This window comes from Callorhinchus milii, unplaced genomic scaffold (assembly GCF_018977255.1).
Source record: "Callorhinchus milii isolate IMCB2004 unplaced genomic scaffold, IMCB_Cmil_1.0 Scaffold1, whole genome shotgun sequence".
In the NCBI taxonomy this organism is placed as follows: Eukaryota; Metazoa; Chordata; class Chondrichthyes; order Chimaeriformes; family Callorhinchidae; genus Callorhinchus; species Callorhinchus milii.
Genome location: NW_024704742.1, coordinates 88,130,597 through 88,157,954, shown reverse-complemented (window position 1 = coordinate 88,157,954; position 27,358 = coordinate 88,130,597).

Genomic DNA, 27,358 nt, shown 5'->3' with positions numbered 1-27,358 from the left:
GTCCTCTCCCACACCAGACACCATGACCCTATCATCCCCATCCTTACCCGACTCCACTGGCTTCCCATCACACAGAGGATACAGTTCAAGATCCTGGTCCTCACCTTCAAAGCCCTCCATGGCCTTACTCCCCCCACCTCTGCGACCTCCTAACCCTCTACCAACCTGCCCACTCTCTCCGCTCAGCACACTCCGGCCTGCTTCACGTCCTCCACCTCGCCCGCCCCACCATTAGCAGGTGGGCCTTCAGCCACTCTGCCCCCACTCTCTGGAACTCCATGCTGCAATCTCTCCGCCTCACCCCTTCCCTTGCCTCCTTCAAGACCAGTCTCAAGACACTCCTATTCGACCATGCCTTCGATCACCCTCCTTCCCCCCCATTCCCTCAACCCTCCCCAATCCCGACCCCCAACTCAGGTCCGAAATACTGACTGTCCAGCAAATTGGGACATCCTCCCAATGTGAGATGTAAATGTAATTTTGTTGTATTGATTGTCTTATTGTCAGATACAAATTCTTGCTCTGTCCAGGGCGAAGATGATTTCAAGAGTACTTGTGATGACAGGGGTAAAGTGGAGGTTGAAGTTGCCCACAATAAGGAGGCTTACAGAACAAAAACTGTGGGAAGATAGGAGGGAGGAGATGTCCGGGAGAACTGCAAGTTGTTGTTGTCGTTGCACCTGATCACATCATCAAAACATCTCACAACGTTTACCAGGAGATACTACAAAGTGTAGTGACTGTGGAATTGTAGACAAATAATTATGATTGTCTGGAATAGCACTACGAAAGATGCTAGGATTTAGAGCATACCTCCATGTTTAAACCAGCAACAACAACAAATCGAATTTATGTAGCATCTAGCAAAGAGGTTAAAAGACGATTAGGACAGCAAAGAGGAATTACGAGCAGAAATTGTCTAGAAATATATGAACAACTAGTAAGGTGTTCTATACCCACATTAGTAATAAAAGAATAATTATGGTATAGGGCCACTGTGGGGAGAAGGGGAGAAGCTTACAGGAGATAATAAAGAGATGGCTAAAATAATAAACAATTGCTGTACTTTTTCTCAGTTTTCACGAGAAACTGGCAAACAAAATGCAGGGATGGTGAAGGGAACAAAATGACAGCAGTTATGATAGGAATGAAGAAGGTACTAGATAAATTAGACAAATCTAAGATCTAAATGAGATAGATAAGTGCCAAAGTCAATTTGGACTGTATCCAAGGATCCTTAAAGAAACATGGGAGGAGATTGCTGAGGCATCAGTATTCAGCTTTACAATAGGTGCTAGCTGAGAACTGGAAGGTGGCAAATGTAATATAGTGAATTACAGAGAGTAATTAAGATTAACCAACACGGATTCATAGAGGGAAGGTCATTCTTGATCAACCTTATCAAATTCTTTGAAGAAGTAGCATTTTAAGTATATAAGGAAAATGTAGTGGGTGTGATGTTTATGGACTTCCAGAAGGCATTTGATAAGGAGCCACACAAGGGACTCATGGATAAAATCAGAGCATTTGGAGTCCAGAGATAGGGAGCAGGATGTATTGAGAGGCAGTTGGAAAACAGAAAACAAAGAGTAGAAGTGGCTAGATGGCAAGTAAAAAGTGATCTCCAGGGATCCGTACAGGGATCCGTATTATTCACAGATGATACCAAACCAGGAGCTGTGATGACTAATTAAAAGGATTGTGAAAAGATGCAAGAAATAATCATAAGCCCTGCATCTGATAAAGTATCTTATCATATCATTGAGGTGTCTAAAAAGCACTGCACAAGGATTTGATTATGAAGTGTGGTGATGGTAGATGAACTTAACAACCAATTTGTGCACAGCAATGTCCCACAAACAGCCATGAAGTGCATGCCAAATTTTTTTGGGGTGGTTGTTGGCCAAGACACCAGGAGAGATTTCATTCTCTTTTTGAATAGTGCCACAGGATCTTTAATGTCCACCTGATGGAACTCCGGGTTAACGTCTCATCCAAAGAATAGCACTTCTGACAATACAGCACACCCTCAGCACTGCATTGGATTGTCAGCATAGACTGTGGGGCTTTGGAAGACATAAATAAATATGAGCGGATAGGTGGCAGATGAAATTTAACATAGGATTTTAAATGATTCTCTTTCATAAAAAGAAACTAATTATACCCCCCATAGATGGAACCAAAAGGAGTAGAAGAACAAAGGGATTTGGGGACTTTGGATTAACAAGACTCTAAAAGTAGCAGCAGTGGTTGGATTAGGGCATAAAGTGTGCAAATAGAGACCTAGACTTTATGTCCAGAGGAATAGAGTATCAAAGTAGAGAAGTAATATTAAAGTTATATAAATCCTTGGTTAGACCACATTTGAAATACTGATTCTGATCATGATATTACAGGAATGATATAGCATGGGAGAGAGTATGTTTACAAGGATGTGAAAAGGAATGAGTGGATAAAACTATCAAGATTGGTCAAGTTCCAGCTTTTTCTCTCTAGAGTTGAGACGATTGAGAGTTGACCTGATAAAAGTACTTAAAATTCTGAAGGGATCAATAAAGTGGATATTGATAGGCAGTTTCCACTTCTTGATGAGTCGAAAGGGCGTAAATATAAGTTAGCTCGTAGTCAATCTAATAGGGAGTGTTGGAGGAACATTTTCACACAAAGGGTAGTGAGAATATGGAACTCACTGCAGGAAGCTGTGGTTGAGGTAAAACGCAACAATGTGTTTCAAGACAAAACTTGACGCATACGTGAGGGACAGGGGAATAGAGGGGTTAGGAGAGGAATAGGAGCAGTGGGGCTTGTGTGGAGTATAATCACAAGCATAGACTAGTTCAGCTGAATGTCTATTTCCATTGCTATATAATTCTGTGTAAATCTCTCTCACACAAAGTCTCTTGCGATTATACATATAGACTGATTCTTATACTTTTTTGCAGAAAGAGAACTGGTTTAAATATTGTACACTGTCCAGCGCCTTGGGACATCCTCCCGACATGAAAGGCATTACACAAATGTAATCTTGTTGTTACAGGGAGAGTGGGGCTGAGTGCTTGCGAGGCTAATCGTCAGGCAGAGCGTGCAATGAAGTGCAATTGCCAACGTACAGCGTTTACAGAGCTGTGAACCAGCCGAGCACTAAAAGCCATGTCCAACACAGAGACTGGCTTCTCACCATCCTCTAACAAGGCAACAGCAAACACTGTGGGTGGCCACAAGTCAGCCCCAACAGAAGAGAGAGTCTGAGTAAGACACACCACGTCCGTTACTTTTAACATTTGCAATAAAATAAATAAAGGATAAGTGGATGGGTATCAGCGTGTTTTAGGGTGAAAGTGACAGGCGTGGTGAAGCCCCCAGCTGCTGCTGACTCAATGCATTATGACACATCAGCAATACATGTTAATGCACCTTTTCTCCCCCCACCCCACCAGGCACTCAGTGAGCAGTGTCAAGTGCTATCAGACATCCTCTTCTTTTTTTGGGGGGTGGTGGGGGGAGGTTAGCAGGTGCTATTTGGAGCAGAGTTGGCTTCAAGGTAACGTGTTTGGTAACCAATGTCAAATTGTCAAACCAATGTCCTACCCAGTGGCCTCAGTGTCTCGGATATCACAATCACAGACAAAGCCATTTCTGATTACCATTTCATCTCCTTTAACTCCTCAATCCCTCTCCCCATCGCCACCAAACCCACCTCCATCTCCTACCGCCCCTGGAACAAAATCTTCCCGCAATCCCTCCCCACTGACCTCGAGTCATCTGAACTCCTTCCCCTCTTCCCCCAAACCGCCTCCTACTCACGAACCTTATCCTGGTTCACCAGCTACCTCTGCTTCCTCAAGGGTCACATGTGGGTTGCCAAACGCACCTGCTTCAAGTCTGACCTAACGGTCCACCAGCAGATCTGTCTGGACCACATCAAAATGTACCGCTCCACCCTCGCTTCCACCAAATCATCCTTTCTACTACATGATAATCTTGGAAGCAAAGTAACAATGCCAGGCTCATATTCTCCTCCCGCAACCGGCTCCTGTCCACCCTCCCATGCCTCGCCCATTCTCTCCTCAAGCTCTGGCTGAAAGAGTTGTTGCTTCTCAGCTTCACTCATTCCTCTCCTACTACTCCCTTCACGAGCCCCTCCAAGCAGGTTTCCGTGCTCTGGTCAAGGTCACGAACAACATTGTGTCCATCTGTTACCTGGGCTCCCTCTGCCTCCTCATCGTCTTCAACCTCTCTGCTGCCTTCGATACCGTGAACCTCTCCATCCTCCTCCACCGACTCTCCTCTCACCTCAAGCTTCAAGGTTCTGTCCTTGAATGGTTCAGGTCTCATCTCTCATACCTTCTTCAATTTGTCTCCACCAACGTTTCTTTTCCAGTCTCGTTTGGTGTTCCTCAGGGCTCTGTCCTCTGTCCCCTCCTCTTCAACCTCTACATCCTTTCTCCCCCATATCCATGCCATGACCCGCTCTGCCTTCCCCCACCTACGCAACGTTGCCTGGCTCTGACACTGTCTCACACCACAGGCCGCTGAAACCCTCATATACGCCTTCATTACATCGAGGCTCCTCGACTATGCAAACCACTGCTTGTTGGACTCCCCAACTCTTCCCTCCACAAGCTGCAGATCATCCAGAACTCTGCAGCTCATGTCCTCTCCCTGCACCAGGCTCCATGACCCCATCACCCCCACCCTCGCCTGGCTCCACTGGCTCCACTGGCTCCCTCAGAGGATAGAATTCAAAATCCTTGTCCTCACTTTCAAGACTCTTCACAGCCTTGCCCCTTCCTACATCTCTGACCTGCTGATCCACTATCAACCTGTCTGCTCCCTCCGCTCAGCAGACACTGGCCTGCTCCAGGTCTCGCGCCCGACCTGCTCTACCATCGGCGGCCGGGCTTTCAGCCTCTCTGCCCCCACTCTTTGGAACTCCATCCCGCAATCCCTTCACTTTTCTCCCTCTCTTGCATCCCTCAAGGCATGACTCAAGACCCTCCTTTTTGACTGTGCTTTCAGCCTCCTTCCTACCCCTTCTGCCCTCCCTCATCCTAACCCTGCCCCCACGCTTGAGTCCTGATCCCTGTCTTTCAGCACCTTGGGACATCCTCCCGACGTGAAAGGCGTTTTACACATGTAATTTTGTTGTTGTTGTTTCTTGTGTTTGAGACGTCTCAAAGCGTTTCACAGAATATTCTGTAAAGTGAATTGACTATATATTTTGTGGGAGAAACGCAGCAGCCAATTGCGCACAGCAGTGTCCCAAACAGTCGTGGATTGAGTGACCAAAGTTATTATTTTTTTAAGGGATTATTGCGCCTGGAAAAGCAATCCGCCAATTGACTAACAACTGGATTTCTATTTACTGCTAGGTAAAAAGAGGCGTGTGGTGTAAGGAAACTTGCCTAATGTTTCGCCCTGCCCGAGAAGCGAACTCAGGTCCTCTCGCTTGAAGGCGAATGCTCTAACCACTAAGCTACAGTATTCCACATTTAAGTTGTTAGTTAGACCACAATTAGAATATTGTGTCCAGCATTAGTCATCCCACTTTAGGAAAAACGTCAAGACAATTGAGTGGTTGCAGAGATTTACGGGTTAATACCAGGGATGAGTGGTTTGGCATATGAACTGGAAGAACTTTTTTTGCTGGAACAAAAAAAGGTTGAGGGGTGACTTGATGGAGGTCTTTAGTCAATAGTCAATAGGGAGAAACTATTTCTACCGGTCAGTGAACCAGGAACTAGAGGGCTTCAAATTTCCCTGCACAGAGTAGTTATGATATGGAATGCCCTGCTATGAGACAGAATCTCTATTGGCCTTCAAAAGGGGACTAGATAAAACACCTTAAAAAATAAACAGCTTTAAGTGCTCCGAGACATTACCATGTAGGGCACTATATAAATACAAGTTGTCTTTGTTGTACAAAGGTACGGGGAAAGGGCAGATAAATGTCCTTTTCTGTGTGGTAAATTTCTATGATTTTAGCTGGTTAAACTGCAGCAGTACCCTTAGACGCTGCCCTGTGTGTAGAGGCAGTACTCCAACTCACACTCTGGGGACCCCAAGTCTTGTCTCTCGCCAATCTGTGTCTAACTCTCTCTGGAATTAGGGACGTCTCTCCAGGGAGAGTGCGCATTTGAGTCCAGATACAGGGAAATTTGAAGCCCTCTAGTTCCTGGTTCACTGACCGGTAGAAATAGTTTCTCCCTATTGACTATTGACTAAAGACCTCCATCAAGTCACCCCTCAACCTTTTTTTGTTCCAGCAAAAAAAGTTCTTCCAGTTCATATGCCAAACCACTCATCCCTGGTATTAACCCGTAAATCTCTGCAACCACTCAATTGTCTTGACATTTTTCCTAAATTTCCCTGCAGAGTAGTTATGATATGGAATGTGGAAGACTAGTTTGGATATTGGTTATGCTGGTTAAAGAATAGGTTTTCACACAGGTCAAGACAGTTGCCTCACCCAAAAAAACTTTCCTCTTGATACAAAGGAAGAAAGGCCCGATAGAAAAGTAATAATATTCCTTATATTGGTTATAGAGCTTTTAATGCGGGGAAGGACATCCCAAAGCTATTCACAGAATGTAAAGTGCAGTGACTGTGTGTTTTGTAGGTGAACACTCTCTCTCTCTGAGACACACCCTCTCTTCCTCACACATGCAAAACCCATCTGTTTGTGACAACGCACAGCCCCTTTTCTAAGATACACACTGTCTCATACACACTCTCTCTCCCACTCAAACACCCCCCCTTATCCTCCTGGGGGAAGGGAGGTAAGCATGGTCTCCTTGGAGCTGAACAGATCAGTCACTGGGGCAGGGAATCCTCCTACTCAGCTCCTGTTAACCTGGAAGCCAAATCCCGTAGGGGCGGGATGGTCCTAGCTGGACAAGGAGCGGGAAAGCTTGCCAGACGGTGCTATCAATGGCAAGCTGTGCAGTTTTAGCTGGTTGGACTCCAGCAGTACCCCAACAAACATTCTGTGGTGCCCAAGCCTTGGCTCTTGCCAACCTGTCTTTCTGGACTTTGGTAAGCAGGAAGCATCCCTCTAAGGAGAGAGTGAGCATTCCATTCTAACAGCCTATCTCTGGGATTTCCAATGTGTAGGTGGGATGCGTGGAATTCTCTTAATCATGGAGATGGGTGTCCGCATGTGTCAAGACACTTGGTGGACCAAAAAAAAACCTCTCAGACACATCCACTCTCTGACACTCCACCCCTCTCAGAGACAAACACACCATCTCTCTCCGACACACGCATTTCCCGTCTCTGACACATGCACAACCCCTCTCTGATACAGCAATCCCCCCCCCACCATCTTTCTCAAAAACCCTCGCTGTCTTGTGACACACGCACTCTCTCCCTCCCTCCAACACAAGCACACCCACACCCTCTCAAACACCCACACCCTCTCAAACACCCACACCCTCTCTCCCACATACCCACACTCTCACACTCTTTCTCAATGACCACCTCCCTCCCCCTCACACTCCCTCTCTCCCTCCCCCACACACTCCCTCTCGCTCTCCCCCCCACACTCCCTCTCTCCCCCCCACACTCCCTCTCTCCCTCCCCCACACACTCCCTCTCTCCCTCCCCCACACACTCCCTCTCCCCCCCCACACTCCCTCTCCCCCCACACTCCCTCTCTCCCCCACCCACACTCCCTCTCTCCCCCACCCACACTCCCTCTCTCCCTCCCCCACACACTCCCTCTCTCCCTCCCCCACACACTCCCTCTCTCCCTCCCCCACACACTCCCTCTCTCTCTCCCCCACACACTCCCTCCCCCACACACTCCCTCTCCCCCCCCCACACTCCCTCTCCCCCCCCACACTCCCTCTCTCCCTCACACACACTCCCTCTCTCCCTCACACACACACTCCCTCTCTCCCTCACACTCCCTCTCTCCCTCCCCCACACACTCCCTCTCTCCCTCCCTCACACACTCCCTCTCTCCCTCCCCCACACACTCCCTCTCCCCCCCCCACACTCCCTCTCTCCCCCCCACACTCCCTCTCTCCCTCCCCCCCACACTCCCTCTCTCCCTCCCCCCCACACTCTCTCTCTCCCTCACCCACACACTCCCTCTCTCCCTCACCCACACACTCCCTCTCTCCCTCACCCACACACTCCCTCTCTCCCTCCCCCACACACTCCCTCTCCCCCACACACTCCCTCTCCCCCACCCACACTCCCTCTCTCCCCCACCCACACTCCCTCTCTCCCTCCCCCACACACTCCCTCTCTCCCTCACCCACACACTCCCTCCCTCCCCCCCACACTCTCACACTCCCTCCCCCCACACTCTCACACTCCCTCCCCCCCACACTCTCACACTCCCTCCCCCCACACTCTCACACTCCCTCCCCCCACACTCTCACACTCCCTCCCTCTCACACTCTCACACTCCCTCACTCTCACACTCCCTCTCTCTCCCCCTCCCTCCCTACCCCCACACTCCCTCCCTCTCTCTCCCTCTCGCGCTCTCAGCCCGGTGTCACTCAGTGACGTGTTTCCGGCCAGCACGGGGCTGTGACGGTTGCTGGGCTCTTATAGCAACTGTTGCCTTGTGACTCAGCGCCATAGTCACCGTAGTCCTGGCGACTGTTACCCACCAACAACAGGAGCGCAGGTGATCTCCTCCTCACTCTCTCTCTCTGTGTGTGTGTGTGTGTGTGTGTGTGTGTGGCGGCCGGTGCTGGGCCTGGGCCTCCCTCCCTCCCTCTCTGCTTCCCGGGATTATTTATTTCTGCATTTTATTTCTATTGATGACAATGATGTGTATATATATATATATTTATTTGAAAGAGTTTTTTTTTCTACCCCTCTCTCCGCACGTTGGCAATGGTGGACGCGAATAATCAGCTGCTAATGTTTTAAACTGGGGAGGGAGGGAGGGAGACAGAGAGAGGGAGGGAGCCAGAGGGAGGGAGGGAGGGAGGGAGCCAGAGGGAGGGAGGGAGGGAGCCAGAGAGAGGGAGGGAGGGAGGGAGCCAGAGGGAGGGAGGGAGGGAGGGAGCCAGAGGGAGGGAGGGAGCCAGAGGGAGAGAGGGAGGGAGCCAGGGGGAGGGAGCCAGGGAGAGGGAGGGAGAGAGCCAAAGGGAGGGAGGGAGCCAGGGAGAGGGAGCCAGAGAGAGGGAGGGAGAGAGCCAGAGAGAGGGAGCCAGAAAGAGAGAGAGCCAGAGAGAGGGAGGGAGAGAGCCAGAGGGAGAGAGAGAGAGGGAGGGAGGGAGAGGGAGGGAGGGAGAGAGCCAGAGGGAGGGAGGGAGAGAGCCAGAGAGAGGGAGGGAGAGGGAGGGAGGGAGGGAGAGAGCCAGAGAGAGGGAGCCAGAGAGAGGGAGGGAGAGGGAGGGAGGGAGAGAGCCAGCGAGAGGGAGGGAGGGAGCCAGGGAGAGGGAGGGAGGGAGCCAGAGGGAGGGAGGGTGGGTATGTGCTGGCTCTCCAGCCCGGGGACCCGGCCCCAGGCCCCGCAAGCTTCCCGGCTCTTAGCAACCAGAGCAATGTCTGCGGGGGTTTTAATTCATCTCCGTCACGTTCATTTTTATCGTCGTTATTTTGGAGGGAGGGGGAGAGAGAGATGGGGAGAGAGGGGGGAGAGAGAGAGATAGGGAGAGGGGGGAGAGAGATAGGGAGAGAGAGATGGGGGGGGGAGAGAGATAGGGAGGAAGGCAGAGAAAGAAAGGAAGAGAGATATAGAGGGAGGGGAGAGAAAGGTGAGATGGGGAGGGAGAGAGAGAGAGGGGGAGATAGAGAGAGGGGGAGAGGGAGGGAGGGGGGGAGAGTGAGATAGAGAGTGGGGGAGAGGGAGGGAGGGGGGGAGAGTGAGATAGAGAGTGGGGGAGAGGGAGGGAGGGGGGGAGAGTGAGATAGAGAGTGGGGGAGAGGGAGGGAGGGGGGGAGAGAGATAGAGAGTGGGGGGGAGGTGAGTGAGAGAGTGGGGGCAGGGTGAGATAGGGAGGGGAAGAGAGAGGGGGAGATAGAGAGTGGGGGGGAGGTGAGAGGGGGGGAGAGGGAAGGTGAGATAGAGAGTGGGGGGGGGGAGAGTGGGAGGGGGGAGTGTGGGAGGGGGGGAGAGAGAGATAGAGGGGGAGGGGAAGAGAGAGAGAGAGAGAGAGATGGGGTGTGGGGGCAGAAAAGGAGGAAGATAGCAAGGATTGGACCTGTTCAGCCTCAATTGCTCGTGTTGTGAGGAGCTCGCTGCTCGCCTCCCTTGTTTGTTTCTTTGCAAAATAAATGTTGTTTATTTTAGTGTTTCCCCCTCTTGTGTATTATTCAACTGCATTTGTAACCACCTCCTTCTGACCTCCTATTCGCCATTCTGGTTGTATTTATCTTTTTGGTGTTTATTATGGTTTAACAAATAACCAACAGCATTACTATCTCCCTTCTATTATATTTGAAGATTGCCGATCACTGTTTTTGCTGTGTTTACTTAAATTGAGTTATTTCTCCCCTTATTTGATTTTATTATGTGAGTGTTCATGTTTTGGAGGTATCTGGGGGTCTGGGGGGTGCTGCTCGTGTGCTTGTATAAGAAGACGAGGAGGGTTTTCATGGTTCTCTCCTGTCACCATCCAGTGCTGAGTGTTTGCTGTCTGGTTTGCTGGTTGTATGTTTCAGATTCCTGATCTGATTCCAGGTTATTCACCCTATTCGGAGGATGTTTGCTATTTATGTGGTGTGTACTTGTGGCTAGAAGAGTCTATGTTTTGAGTTAGTGAGTGTAGTCAAAAAGGTATTTTTCCTTTTACTCAGCCTCTCTCTTCCCCCTCCCCCACACACACACATACACTATGTGTAATATAGTCATAGTTTGTTTCTTCTTTGCTCAATCCCTGGTGATGATGATGATGATGATGGATTTGGGTGATTTTTTTGTTTCATCGGGAGAGTTTTTTAAAAATTTATTAAAACTGGACAAAATGGTGGTGAGTTAGTTCAAGTAGAGAAAGCAGAGATCTTAATTGTAATTTAAAAAAAAGCAGACAAAGTTTAGATCTATTTGTAGTGTGTTTTAATCAATGTGAAACAGTTGAGTTGCTTGTTACTTTACAAACTGTTTTAATGAATAGCAGTATTTGTTGTCCTCCCGACGTGAAAGGCGCTATACAAATGTAATCTTGTTGGTATTTGGACAATGATAATTTGAGGTAGAACTAAACTAATTTTGGTGTTCAGTTTTAGCAAAGATTCCTTTAAATTTTCAATGGTGTAATTGATCTTTTTAAAAAATGTGGCTGTTTTGTGGTACAACAGATTGGTATTGATTAGTTTGATCTAGAGGTCTTGGACGGGGAGAAGGATTCTGTTTTATTTTGCCTTATTTACAAGAATAGTGCTTAATTTCCATTTTTAATAGTTGATTTGTTTCTTTGCAAGTCAGAATGAGATTGAAGGTACTGTATTTTGGGCAAGATTGCAAAAAAGGCTAGTTTATTTGATTTTTTAAAAAAAGATGGCTAGTATTACAAAGCTTCTGACAGTTGCATAATGCAATCAGAATTTAAATCATTTTTATTTTTAAATAATTTGCATTCGGCTTTACTGAAATATTACCAGTACATTTCTTGAAGGAATTATTGTCTAACTTTCTGTTTCTTTGTATGATTTGAGTGTAGGCTGCATTTTTCAATGTCGAGTTTTAATGAAAGTTGCCATGTATTATAATGCAGTTATCAAAAAAAAGACTTCTTATTAATTATATTGCCACAATTTGTTTTTGAAAACTTTTTTTGGCAGATACATTAATAAACTAATGTATACATTAATAAATTAATGTATTTATGTGAACTTAAATTAACTTAATTTTCAATTGACTTTTTTGGACTCTGGCTTTTGTTGGGATGCTTTTAATACTATTTTCTTTGTTTCACATATAATCATGGTGGTTCAAATACAAATGCATCTGTAAAATACTTTAATGTTAATGTGGCTATAAAAACTGAAAGTAATATATTATGCTGTCAACTTTTTTAAAAAAAACTGTACGAATATCGCTTTATAGTCTTCCACAGATGTTTGATGTTAAATTATCTTTTTTGCCTGAATCATAATGCTCTTCAAACCTGCATCAGAAACTAAAATTATGGGTAAAAGGCACAACATTTAGGGCATCTGTGGTAAAGCAATGGTGCCTGGAAGCCATCTGATGAAGATTAAAACTGTTTACGCTCATACAACTTTCTTGGTGTTTTGTTACAATTGAATAAAATGTGTATATAAAATAGTAGAAGTTGATTGAAGGGTTAAAGAAATTGGATGTTTTATGAAATTCTTTGAACTTTGCACAGATGGTCCACAATTTTCTTTTCTACTCCTGAATTCCTGTTTCTATGGAATTTAAACTACTGTATGTAGGATAAAGACTTTTGGAGGCTTTGTTTTGTACCTGAAGTATTCTTAAATAAAGGTTCCTTCCGAAGAGAAGTACTGTAGAAAGTTGGGTCTTTGTGCTTCTGGCAGGTGGTAGTATGTTCAAGTGTCTGCTTGTTCTGAGCTGTTCAAACCCTTGCTTCAAATGGGTTCTTATGAAGAAAAAAAAGTGGGGGTGGTGAGGAGACAACTGAAGGAACAACTGTACTATAAATAATAGCTCTAACAAACATTCAGATACGTTAAAAGGAAGCATTTGTTCTTGGTGTAAACAATTTTGAATAACATTTCTGCTTCCATGTGTACACTTTGTAGTAACTTTGTAGAGAGGTTTCTGTTTTATTATTCAGATTTATTTTGTAATGGTGTGAATATCTCCTTTTTTGCTACTCTGTTGCAGAATTATTTTGTCATAAATGAACAAGTGCTAGTTAAAATGAAGTACATTCTGCTTAGAATTGAAAATCGACAGCCAGTATCTGAGCATGCATGGCTTTGCTGATAACATATGTTTCTGCCAGATTAATAGGCAAATAAAATGGTTTGCCACATACAGTAACAAAAACACCACTCTAAGAGCAGTTGGCAACTTGGAGAGTAGACAGAAATTTATATTTGGTCATGCAACTATTGATGTAAATAAAACTGGCAGTTTTAGTAAAAAAATAAAGCAAATTGAGCAAGATGTTTTATTTATAAACTGTTAGCAATGTTCTCAGTTCAAATATAACATAGGTGCTTTGTCTTCATGCTGAGGGATCAAATCCATGTCTTACGTTTCTTACTGTCGCTAGTATTGTAAATGTATTGAATAATATTGTGTGCATAAGCAGTCTTCTGCGCTGGTGGGTGTTTTGGAATCCCTGACGGTAGTAATTGAAAAATCATCATAAGAGGTTTGGCTATAAAGGAACCGCAATATCTTTCCTGGCTCCTGCCATTTTGGGAACATGGTCAAGCCAGTCAGTCATTTATTTTAATTACGTAGGAATAACAAAGACAATCCAGTTGGTATCAAAGTTTTTTTTAAAAAACACTAAATAAACCTATACTACATGTTTTTCAGGCCCTGTGTAATTTCACCTGGGTCCAACATTAACTTTGCAAGGGAACATTGGAGTAGTGGGGGATTGCTTCTGAAGTGTTCCCTTCCTCAAATCTTTCTTGATAGCTGTTAATGTCCTAACACTGCACCTGGTATGAAGTTGGGAATCCTATTGATGCTGGAACAAGCACTTCCCTGTATATCAATGGGAAACATATGCCTCATCTTATCTATTGCAGAGGGCAGAACGGTTATGACTGAAAGTGTTTACAGAAAGTAAACTGAATGCAATTTGATAAATATGAAATACTGAGTTTGACCAAGGTAAATTTGAGTTGTTTGGGAGCATTCACTCCTTCAGTGTTGGAAAGCTTTAATGATTTTGATATCTCGACTCTTCAGTTCTATAATAACAAAATATGCTTTCATGTAACCTAATGATAAAACTTGTAATTATATCAGAGTCAGAAACTGTTTTCTTGACCAATACTATTTGAATAAAGAGGACAATATTGTGACTTTGTTATTCTTATTTTGGCTGACAAAATGGAGTTAATGTCACAAAAATTACTAAAGGGTAATGCTGATTTTATGTCAGGTGTAGGGGAAATTGTGTGAATATTATTGTGATCATCCTTTTTAAATACACATATTTTAGCTGGTATTGTGTAGAGGAGAACACCGGACTGGAGCGAGTTCTTTCAATATAAAGTTTCCCCATTTAGGAATTCTGAAAACAATGCCCACCTATAGTTAGATATCATTAAGGTCGTTCTTCAAAAATGTAATACCTGCAATTATTATTTTACGTGATGTCCGATTATCCGCAGTTTGCTTATCTACAATGGGGCCGGTTGCAGTTAAAGATATTTGGATATTCTACTGTATGAAAAATTGTGTTAATTAATAAAACAACTTTTCTTAGTTTGCTTTCTTAAACTTCTGATGTTCCAAAATAAATCCTGATTTTTCACTGAATCACCAGTGATGGTAGTGGGGTTATGTCTCATTTCTCTATCCCCCCCTTTTTTCCCTCCCGCCCATTTTTGACCCCCAAAAATGCCCTGAAAAAATGCTTGGATTCTATTTTGTGCATTTAAAATGGATTGATCTTAATGGTCTTTACCTGTTAGGCAGTCCTACTGAGCATCTAAATGATAGCACCTTGCAAAAGAAGTGAATATCGTTACTCATTGGTTTTCAGCAAGCCTAAAACATCTAGCTGGCGTGGGGGGGGTATTTAAAGCGTACTTTAAATTGAAAATACTTCTGTGTTCCATCAACTTGATAATTTAAGAATTTCAGTAGTTGCTTTTTCTAACTCATTCGATTTTAATGTATCTGTTTACATAAAAAAACACTTGTATAGTTTTTTAAACAGTAAGATTAATTTATACTTATTTCATACATATTCCTTCACAGTGGTCTGATCTAAGAAGAAACAAAACTCCCACTGAGTTGATTCACTGGGCTGGAAAATGCATTTTTTTAAAACAAGTTTAAAATGACAAAAAAGTAAAATCAATTGAAAACATAAACTTCAGGATGTTTTTCCTGACATTATTTAGAAAAAAGCAGCACATTACAAATATTTGAGTACTTCTATTGAGCTACAATGTGGAACCAGTGCTATGGTGAATATGGTGTGGGACCAATACTCATTAATTTAACCAAGAAGAAAAAAATGTAAATGATGGATGGGAGCAAGGAGGGCTTATTTTCACCTATACAGCCTGTTGCTGTTAATTATAAAATTCTCAAGTTCCAGAATTCTTCAGTTTAAAAAGTAGTACAGGCGATGTGGCGATGGTCCAAAGCTGCATTGTGCATAAGAAGTATTACTGAATTCCATGTGTCACAGGTGTGAGGAATACACTTTCAGTCCAGAAATGCAGTCATTCATTTATTGTTGCTTCCTGATTTGATTTTGAAAATTTCATCAATTGTTCTTGTGATTTGATATTGCACCTCAATTTCACTGTTGAAAGGTTCAAAAATTGTTTCTCAATTATGTAAAAAGATCAATCAAATTATTGTTAGATGCTGTTCAACTTGGGCAATATAACAAGAGTGCTCATCTTGTTTGCACTGATGCTGCTTGAGGAAATGGGATAGTCTTTTAAAGGAGGATGGAGGAGAACCCAAGTTCACCTGTATAAACTGTTCTTGGTAATTTTTGCAGATTTTTTGGATAGTTTAAGAATATGCACAATCCATTTGTTCCCAAATTGCATTTTTATCCTTTATTCAAATATACTTTAAAACTTAATGAATCTACATGGGGATATTCGACACTCATCTAACTTGAGCCAAATTGGGATATCTGCAGTCTGGGCATGGGTACTGCTGGTTTTGTGATTGCTCTTACAACTTGCTCTTTTATTTGCTCCTGGTCATAGGGCAGTTATAAAAATGAGGATAGGAATTACAAAAAGGGGATCTAAAAAGAGGAAAACATGATTTTGTGAAACTGCGGTGAAGAACAATGACCTCTATAGAATCGTATAGTTTAAAGCATTTTGACCCATTGGGACAATGCTAACATTTGTTCCCCCACTGGAGCTATCTAATTTCATTCTAATGCAGTTTCCCTATGCCCTTCAATAGTATTTTTATTCATGTATTTATCCAATCCCCATCTTCTGACCTTTTCTATGGATGTGGGGTAGCTGTTGGACTGGATGACTGTCCAGTGAGGTTTGATCCCATGGAGAAGATCAATCACATGAGATAGCCTAATTTGTGCTATGAAAATAATGTTTAGTCCATTGACACATTTATAAAATATCATATCTTGAAAACACAAATTATACTGATGACATCTGGAGCACACCTTAACTACTTCATCACTACTTCTGCACTTTGAATCGTTGATTGTAATATTGAAGGTAGAAATTCAAATGGACTCCTGTCTTTAGAGTCCTCGTAATCATTCCATGGCCAGAATGAAGTGCGATGTTTGGATCTCAATGAAAGGACGTGAACTTTTTTTTACCTGCTGCTGCTTTTTGGTATGAGGCAGAACATTGTGTACCATACCCACTGGCAAAATTCATTCCAAAAGGAACAAGTTGCTCAACATTGATTATTGATATGTTGGAGCTTTGCTTGATCACTTTTGGTGGTCAAGGAGAAATCAGAAGATCTCCTGCATGAGGTGAAGGTAAATTGTGCTGTGTTTATCACTTAAATTATAAGTTGTCTTTTCGTATGACTAAGCTTGATGTTGAATAGCCTGTTCTCGTTCCATGCTTTCTTATCAAATACAATTCTTTCACTCATATGAAAGTCCTGCCTGCACCTCAGTCACTCTTGTGGCATTCACTCTGGTGGGTCTTTCATATATGTGAAGAAACTACTGTCTTTATTGATCTTGGGTGAGTTATTGTCTTTGTTGTACCCTTGAATATTCAAGTTAAACTGAATTCAGTTCCATTGTGAGTGTGATGTTTTACCCAGTTTTTATTCTATTAGTCTATAGATTCTACTTAGCGTTAGAATGATCAAAACTTTATACTCTATCTGGACGGTGCACTTTCTGTTAATCATCATAGTAGTAGTACATTTTTGACATTTTTCCAGTGTTATGTTATCTCGTGTGCACATTTTATAATTGATGCCCACCTTGTTCATGCTAATGAGATCTCACTATTTTCAGCTAAATTGAATGGTCTGCAGTAAACATTTGAAATAGTTTGAAACAAATGGCTAACAATCAAACCAAACTAGTTGTCTTGGGTTGTAAAGCCTTACAATAAAATGCAACAACAAGACATTTCATTTATATAGTGCCTTTCTTATCGGTAAGACAATAGTCATTGGAAGCCAAAGCTTTTATTTTAAGAGGGGAAGTAAACCTGCCTATTATTAACTATTGGGACATTGCTGTGCGCAATTGGCTGCCGCGTTCGCCCACAAATATACAGTCAATTCACTTTACAGTGTGTTCTGTGAAGCGCTTTGGGACGTCCTCCCGACGTGAAAAGCGCTATATCAAATGCAATTATTATTATTATTATGTAACTTATATAATATGTGAGCCTCTTATTGCCATTAATAGAAGTACTTTATTTTATATTGTCACACCACAGTTTCAAACCTTAAAGTCACTTCAGCCTCACACTATAGATCTGGTTCTCATCTTCTAATTCCTCCACGATCTCGTTGTACGCTATTTCTGTGACCGCCTTTAACCCTACCAATTTGGCTTCTTCCTTTGCTCAGTAAACACCGCTTGTATCATCATGTTCTATCAGGGCCACTGGTGGGAGGCCTTTCATCCATTCTTCCCTCCCTCCTCTGAAACTCCATCCCAGAGTCACTCCAACTCCCTCCATTGCTGAGTTCAAGGTCCATCTCAAGACAGACTCTTTGACTGTGCTTTGGTCATTTTTTCCCTCTCCACCCCATTCTGCTTCCACCCCCAGCTTGGCTTCCCAGCCAGCTATGTTAAAATAACGACAAAATTACATTTGTATAGTGCCTTTTACGTCGGGTGGACGTCCCAAGATTCTGGAAAACTTTGAGACTTAAAAGGAAGGCGCTATATTAAATGTGTATTTTACAGTACTAGTAACACATAGCACTAATGCACTCAGACTTAATTAACAGAAGCCTCAATTTAAATGGCAGTATAATATGATTTTTTTTAAAAAAAGTGACTTTTTTTAAATGACTTTGATAACTTCATTTAAATTGTCCATTTTAGAATTTAATTTAAACAAAATCGAGAATAAAAAGGCATTTAGTAATGCAGCATATTAATCTTGTGTTTGAACTCTAGCAGTAGACAAATAGTATTACTTTGTATGCAATAAGCAATTGATTTTAAAAAAGCTTGTTTTCTGAACTGATGTTGATGTCTATGCGAAGTCTTGAATGGAACTTTTGCAGGGAGCGAAGAGGCCGAGAGGAGTTTGTTTGGTCTTTCTTGTGTGCCACTGGTAGCTGGTTCAGGAGTGTGATAAGAAAGGGCCTGGCCTGCAAGCAGCTCACCCACCCTCTTAGCCACAGATTTGAACAGTGCGGGGAGGAGGAGTTCATTCAAATTTTCAGAAGCAACAATTGGAAAGTAGCAGCCATAGGTCTAAACCCAAACACTGCAGCACTTCTTAAAACAGTCCTTCACACAAAATACACATGGATGCATTCTTTTCAATGTGAGCTCAACCAGGCATGCAAGATTCAAATCCATATGATCACTTTACTTTCTCCACAGTATTTTAGCTGAAGCTGAGAACTATTTCGGATGAAATCGACACTCACTGCACTGACATTCTGAAATTCTCCTGCTTTCTAATGCAAGCGAATATTGACTAATCTGGAGCCAGATACAGCAGTTTACTTGCTATAAGATGTACGCCCCAGTGAATTTTACGAAGCATAGTTTAAAATATACTGTACATTGAAAGTTAGCAGCTTTATAGAAGCCCTATAATAGGCTTTTAATGAAGGTAGATTGTTATAGGTTTTGAAAGAATACCCTGAGGTAAGGGCCTATAATGATTTTGGCCTTGAGCAATTGGTGAAAAAATATCCCCAGCCTCCTGGTACATATTTCCTTTGATCACTAAATTAAAATTAATGGTTAAGGATGTTGGGGATCCAAGCCTGAGTATTGAAGCGTGTTTCAGCAATATCCTCAGAAATTGTAGAGGGTGTCTCTGTTCAGGAGGTTATTCAAAACAAAAGTTCAAACGTGTTTTGTATTTCAGTACCTTTTGTTAAAAAAAATGAGGCTTTCTACCGATTTAGAGATTTTTTTCACCGGAAGGCCCACAAATTTGTGGCAAAATAATTGTGATAAACATTTAGGTCCTTTTATTGTATTCTGCCTATTTTGGATTTTTAAAAAAAAATTGTTTAAATGGGTATTGATGAAATTCAGGTACACATTTATGGGGATACAAAGGTACAGGTACAGATTTGATGGGGCTACATGGGAACAGAATTCCTATAAATTGTCCAGTCTGTTTGCTTTAATTAATCAGTTAATCATCAGAATCTACATATTTACATTTATTGAGAACATTTCCTAAACTTTTATTACAGAGGCTGGTGAAACAGCTGGGTTGAGCGCTAAAAGTACAAATCTGCAAATAATGAATATTTTATGAATTGCAAATGACAATCCACAATCATGCAAAAATTAATTTCATGCAATTCTGCCTTGCTCCCAGCTTTAGCTTAGTCCCTTCTACACTTGGCTCTGTTCCCACCATGCTCAACACTGCAAGGTTTGAAATGGAAATAAGAATTTGCAAAATCTGAGATAGAATCATGATTCTTGGCCTTTGACCCGATTTTCTAACTTGACTCCACTTAGCGCTCAACCCAACTATTTCATCAGCCTCTGCAATAAAAGTTTAGGAAATGTTCTTAATAAATTTAAGTTTGTAGATTCTGATGATTAACTGACTAACTAAAGCAAACAGACTGGGCAAGTGTCCCGTTACATCAGGAATCCATACTGAGTTAGCTATCGGGGTGGTACTAGGAATACTACAATTTATGTTGGTACCTTGGAGAGGGGGGAAAATTAGCCACAGTTTCTAGTGCTGATCACTATCTAGAGATATAATGGGTCAAAAGGACTCCTGCTGTGTTGTAGATTTCTATAGTTCTAATTCCTCCTGGAGATCTGCATGTGTGGCTGCTGCTTGAAGACTGGATCGAGCTCAGCTGCTTACTTCTCCTACCTCCCCTCCCCCATCCCGCTGGTTGAATAGCCTGCTCACATTCACTACTGAGGCCCACAAATGAATCCTGACCATATAGGCAAACAATCAGAGGGTACTAAGTTGTGAGTGAAGGCATCCTGATAAATCAAACCCCCTGATTAAACACAAGCTTTTTTTATGGTGCTGTGGATGCAAAGGAAACTACTCTTCATGAAAGTGTTGACTATAACTAGCATAGCGAGTGCACTCTTGGCCTTTTTATATACTGAGGCCACATCATAGAAGTAGGTTTCCTGATAATTGGGAATTGTGTTAGAAGCAAACCCATTATTACTTTTTTCATACCCAGAATATTAGTACTTTTAAATCTAAACAACAGATGGTCTCACTTTAAATTCAGGCTGTTTTTTTCACATGAATGTGTTTTCTATAATAATAATGACCCTTGCTTTTGATACAGCGGCTTATCACGTCATCAAGACATTTCAAAGTACTTCTCAGAATATACTGTAAAGTAAATTCACTATATATTTTGTGGGCAAAACATGTCATGCATATTTTACTTTGCTGACTGCCATGGAAGGAAAAATATATGCAAATGTGAATAAAAATCTCTTCTCAGTTGCCTTTAGTACAGTTTACTAGTAAATATATTGTCATCACAACCTCAGTGAAAAATGACTAGCCTGAAATAACGCCCTGTGAAGATAGTGTTCTACAGTATTCATTGTATGCCAAATAAAACCTATGTTGAAATTCATTCAAAATGTATTCTGTGCACTGTAGTTGAATGGATTTAAAGTGTTGCCTCCATGGAAACATCACAAATTACGTCTGGTAATAACACCTACTGTATTGTGATGTTGTCACAGTCACTTCCAGTGGATGGTTCTTGACTTACAGTAAACTCTGCTAAACTGTTCACACAGCTGTTTTAGTAAAATCCGTGAGAACAATGTAATCGGGGTGTAGAACAGGGATCTTCACAGCAGGTGCTACTGCCTTTCAAGCTCCTGTATTGTATGAGGATTGCCAAGTACAATGAAAGAATTGAAGCGGGACCGAGAGTTGAGAATGTCCCTGTTTTTGCATCCCTGCTGAGTGTTATACTGCTCCTCTGTCAATGAAAATTTCCAAATCATTATTATGTCTAGTTTAATACCTCTTTTTCTTTTTGTGTTGCTGCAATGTCGATCTTTCAATGAATTGCTCTTGTGTGTGCAGGATTCATAGTCACGATTCCTCTCAAGTGTTCTTTTGGATTGTCTTGTCAGGATGGAGGCCTGTTGGTTGCCGTACCCAAAGGGATGGACAATTATTGAGTAACAAATCCTATGGATCTTGTCTTTAGTGCTGCTGCAGTTCTCTCACCTTCCCCCCTCCCCTCCACTTCCCATTAGATACTAATGTCTGCTCCGGTAATGTAAGTTTACAATTTTAAGGAAAAAAAACTTTCTTCCCTCTCTCACGTGTATTTTGAAAACATTGTTAAATGAGAAACATTCATTGAATGAAAATCAAAACACAGTTACTGACTGAGATGCCTATTAAAGAAACAACAGTATCCAACATGGACTTTTCCATTTTGGTTTATCTATACTTCTGGAAGTGAAACTGTTCCATAGGGGAGACCATTCCAAATTAGAAATGTTATTCGTTTGAACACATACATTGGGGTCTCAAATCCAACCTGCACATTCTGGGTGTTTCTACACCCAAAAGCTCTACTGATATAGGTGTATCCGTCTGTTCAGGTGGATGTATACCATTCCTCCCCATTCCTCAGAAGATAGAATGTGGAGTCCTGTAGCTCAGTTTGTGAGATATTGGGATGCACAAATTGGCTGCAGTGTTTGACTACAAAATATAGTCAATATACTTAGAAATGCTTTGAGATGTCCTTCTGATGTGAAATGCACTATATCAAAGGCAAGGATTATTATTTTGGCCGTGTTATAGTAATCCTGTTAGACACATTAGTCCTAATGCTGGAATCTTAAGTGCTGTAAGAATTTCCTTAAAGTTTGGAAACTTGTGGCTGTGAATGGATGTACTGGATCGCCATTTCTATTTGATGAGTGCTGGATATGAAGTGAGCATTAAGTATACCTCAGCAATTCCTGTCCAATGAACATGATGTGGTTGGAAAAGTCTCTTCTTCCAGGAAACTACTTTATTTTCCCTGACCCTGCAAGCACAATAACCTTTTCCAGGCAAATTGTGGTTGGAACAGCTTCATTCTCCTCTACATTACTCCAATAGCTTTTTTNAACCACCTTGTACTTGGTTGTATAATGTGATGCCTTTCCTTAACAGTTCAAATTAATATGGGCATTCTTTGAGGCAAGTGGCAGTAGAATACAATGTACTATATGTATTCTTACAAGAGGAAATAAGAAACTGATGGTACTGTGAGGAATGATTTCTGAAGACCCATGCCTGAAGGTAAAGGCATCTGAAGGAGACTCCCCTCATCCCCCTCCCACTAGCTGAATTTTCCTTCCCATGTGAAACTAACAGATAACTTCATATAATAGTTTTTGAATGGACAAAAACTTTCATCCCCGCAGTTGCGGCTTACCAAAGGAATTAGTGAAATCTGTAGGATGCCTGTTCTACATTTCTTCCCTGTAGTGACATTTTTGGCCATTTTGGTATGTGATGAGCAGTTACATTACTATACTTTTCCTGTTTTTTAAATGAGAAAGAAATATTAGTAAGGAAATTGCACAAAAATAGTTTAGTTTTGTCTTTACACATTCATTAACACTACTATCTATAAAATGTGGTAATATTTGACTGTTTACCTCCTAAAATTTCCAGCACACTTAAGTGATGGCAGGTTGTTTAACTGTGCCAAGTCCAATCCTGATGGGAGGGATTGCTCAGTGGTCAGACTTGTGGTTCCTCTGTTACGCGCAACTTGCAAACATTAAACAACTGATCATTCCGAGTATTTTCCTGATCTATATGGCTCAAGATGAAACTGAATCACTGACTTATTCACCATCCTATGTAGAAAGCAAAGTTGATTTTCTTTGAGAAAAGTTAGCCGATTTTCTTGGAAAATGTCTGTAGAATCTTGCCTCACTAAAATAATTATCTGAACCTGTGGCCCAGTAGTTTATTTCATATTTGTAAAAATGACTAAAGATTTATTGAGAAAGTGAATCTCAAAGTTTTTGACCTGCTAAAGCAGTTGAGTTTAAGGTTGTTGGAAATATGCCCTTTCATGAAGTGACCAATAGCCCCAAATTAGCTTTGCACATAATGTACTTATTTGGTATGACTAAAGCAGCTACCTCTGTCAGTAATGAACAGTATCTCTCTAATTGAAAGTCCACTCCCAAGAGATCCTAAATGTTGTGGGTGTATAATGCAATAATGCTCTACAGCAGGTAGGGCCAACTTACAGTTTGTGAGCCATCCCTGCTCTAGTAAGGTGAGCTAGTGGTCTGCTCTAAGTAACAAAGAGCTGACTGTATGATATAACACTGCTTCAAAAGCTGACCTATGAACTATTGGCTCATTATTGTTAGTATTTTTTTCCAAAAATGATAGAAGTGTTGGGAGCTACCAGTTCAGTCTGCTTTGTCCCAGTGCAGCCTATTTGGGAGCTCAATTTCTGGTAATCTTTTGGTGCAGCGGGATCTATGAAGCCTGCCCCCTTTTTGTCTTATCAAATGTTATGTCCTGTTGGTATTGCCAATGCTGACTATTCTGTTAATACTGTGTAATCACTTTTTTTTAAACACTAGTGATTCTAAAGAGCAGGAAGTTGCTTGGGTTGCTAAGCATACAGACGTGGCTGATGCGCACGAGAAGAGGTGGAGTGCCAGATATTAGCACGCAGCATTGCTCCACCTAATGATTTTTTTTCACCCGCATGTCGTCAATTTTTCTGGTTTACGTGGTCTGAACTTAATGTCTTTGAATCTGATTTTTTTAAAAAAATTTAATATGGAAAGAGTTGTGCATTTTTCAATTCTAAGTGTTCATGCTGTAGTGACTGCAGTTGACATTGCATATCTTTAATGTGACGTTGTGATGTTTGAAGTTAACTTGCACCTCTTGTACTTGTCATGATATTTGTGATTACATGTAAGAACACAGCAGTTTGTTTAATCAGTAACTTAAAAAGAACGGTTCAATTATTGCACTGAAGGGGTAAAATATACAGAGTTAACAGGAGCCACATGGCCAGCCTGGCTGGTCCGTCATTAGCAATTCTTGGAGTATTGAACACTCACCTGGCTCATTGAAACTGCCACCGAGGCTTGATTTCTGATATTCTATTGCCAAGTACATTACCTTAGACTCTGTTCAGCTCCAAGACCTTTCTTCCTTCCCTTTCCCTCCTCTTCCCCCCCACCCCCCCCAGATAATCTCAAGTTGGTCGTGGAGTCCTGCAGCTCAGTGGTTAGAGCACTCGCTTTGCAAGTGAGAGACCTGAGTTCAATTCCAGGCAGCGCGAAACCTTGGGCAAGTTTCCTTACTCCACACGCCTCATAATAATCCCTCCAAAACCAAAATAATAAATTGGTCATTTTCAATCCACGACTGTTTGTGGGACATTGCTGTGCGCAATTGGCTGCCGCGTTCGCCCACAAATATACAGTCAATTTGCTTTACAGTGTGTTCTGTGAAGCGCTTTGGGACGTCCTCCCGACGTGAAAAGCGCTATATCAAATGCAAGGATTATTATTATTGAGCTTTGGAGCTCCCTCTAAATGAATAACTGGTACCAGGAATCCCTGCGAGCTTCCTGGTGGGCAACATACGTCAGCGTGAAATGAATGAGAGCATTGCCACAATTCTTCTGCCCACACCTTGGACCTGTGCATCCCTAAAGTATTTCTGCTAAATATTTTCTAAGGATTTCTAAGGCTAGTTCCTTAATTGGGGATTGAAATGTATCATAGATCAGAGTATTATAAATGTGTCATTTAGCTGCAGAATTCTTTTGCAGAAGAAACTTGGTGCGGTAGTGTACTCCTAACATAATTTGGCGAGTCAAAATGTTCTCAGGAATTGGTAAGTTATTTGTGTTATTGTTTTAGATCCCTTCTGAAGGTAAATATGAAATTTGATATTGCAACACACAAAGCGCAGAGGATAATTATCTCTGTGAATCAAAAAGAAGTAATCCAAACCTAGGAGTTCAGATGATGCCATTAAATGTAAGCGGCTTTCCTGAAAGGTTTATGTTTGTCATCCGAACCCTGAGATTAGATTACAATTTTAAACTCACTCAAAGGTATTGTTGAGTATGCGTAGTGAACTTTCTCTACATTTGCTTCCCATTGTGTGTCACATTTCTATTTTGAAGTTGACCTGCGATCTAAAAGATGTGACATAGGACCTACAATACTTCCAAGATGATTCACAGTGAATTGTAGGGAAAAAATCAACACTGTTTTATTGAGGTGTCAGTCTGGCTCAGCTGGCAGCAATCTCGCTTCTGAGTTAGAAGGTCATTGGTTTAAGAACCCCAACTGGGACTTTGAATTTACAGTCTGGGCTGATACTCCAGTGTAGTGCTGGTTGTTGGAGGTGCTGTCCTTCAGATGAGACTTTAAACCGTCTACCTGTTTGGGTGGATGTTAAGGTTCCTGTGGTCCTATTTGGAAAGAGAAGGGAGTTTCTTCCAGTGTCTGAATAACAATCTCCAAAATAAAATTGTTCACTAATTTTATGGCTGTTTGTGGTACATGACTATGTGCAAATTAGTTGCCTTGTTTGCCTAAGAAATAGTCACTACACCTTATAGTAAATCCTGTGAAGTGCTTTGATATCTTGATGAGGCACAATATCAAATGCTAGGATTATTATACATGTACTACAACGCTTCATGTCTCAAGGCATTGAAGCAGTTAATTTGCAGTGGGAAGCGACATTGTTTGGCTGCAAAATTAATATTCAGAAGGCCATTTATGCTTGATTTCAGATGTGCTTACTTAAAACAAAAAAAAAGTACTCTGCAATGGAAGAGCTTACTTTAAACCTCTGAGGTCAAAAGCTACTACAATTGTGTGGTTTGGGACATTGTCCCTCTACACTTTGGGGATTGTTGTTTCTTTTGCCAAATAAACCATTGATGATAATGTAACGCATAGGGGTGGTGCAGACATGAATGAGATGCAAAAATATGGAAGTGTTTTTCTGTAAATCATTGGGCTCAATGCATATTTGTGAATAAATGAAAAAACCCACCAAGTGTATAATTGAAAATTAACAACCTATTTTTTAACCTAACTATTTTTAACTGTTCTGATAGATATGTTAGAGAATGCAGTGTGGCACAACTTAAGCGACACAGCATGATACAACACATTTCTTGAGGTACTGTATTTTTAGTTTGAGACTACAACAACAACTTTTGTTTATATAGTGCCCTTCAAATGGGGTAACATCTCCGAATGCTTTTTGAGGTCTGGGTTGGATGCCAAGTAAGCGGGAGGGGGAGGTGGCCATAGGCACGTTCAAAGAGGTAGGATTTGAGGCAGGACTTGGAAAGAGAGGGGGTGAGGCAATGTAGTAAAGGTATTTCCAGAGGTAAGGGGAGCAGGAACTGAAGTTTTGCCCATTGATGGTGGTGCAAAGCGGACAGGGGTTGTGCAGCAAACCTGAGTTAGCTGAGTGGAGGAGTGGTGTAGAGATATAAGATGGTGCCAAGGTATGCATGGATTTATAGGTGAAGGTCAGCACCTTGAAACTGATTCATGGACAGACCGGTGAGGTCTGGGGTTAAGGGAATGTGGAGTTTAGTGAAGGTGAGGAGGTGGGCAGTGGAGGTTTGGATGGGTTACAGCTTAAATTGGATGTTAAAGAGTGAGTGAGTAGATTTTGCAAAAGTTTTCTAATCTTTATTCTTTTTTTTGTGAGAAAGTTACTTAAATATAGTCCATGTTTCAATTTTCTTCTTACGTTGACGAGAACTAGCTTGTGTCAGTTAGCTCTTTGACTATGGTAGTCACAAAACCTCCTGATAGTTGTTTTTTTGTCCGTATGAGCACACTTTTTCTAGCAGGAGTCACTGGAAAATAGTCTAAAGTTAGCTGATTTTCACCCCTGGCGTGGGGACTTTGCAGATACAAAACGCATCAGGGGTTCAACCTAGGATGTTCCTGGAACATTTGGCTCAGTACTACACCAGACGGCACATATAAACACTGCGCCAGCAGTGATATCTTATCACATTTCTGATCACTACACTTGAATTTGCTAATATTTGCCAGATCATAAAAAATTT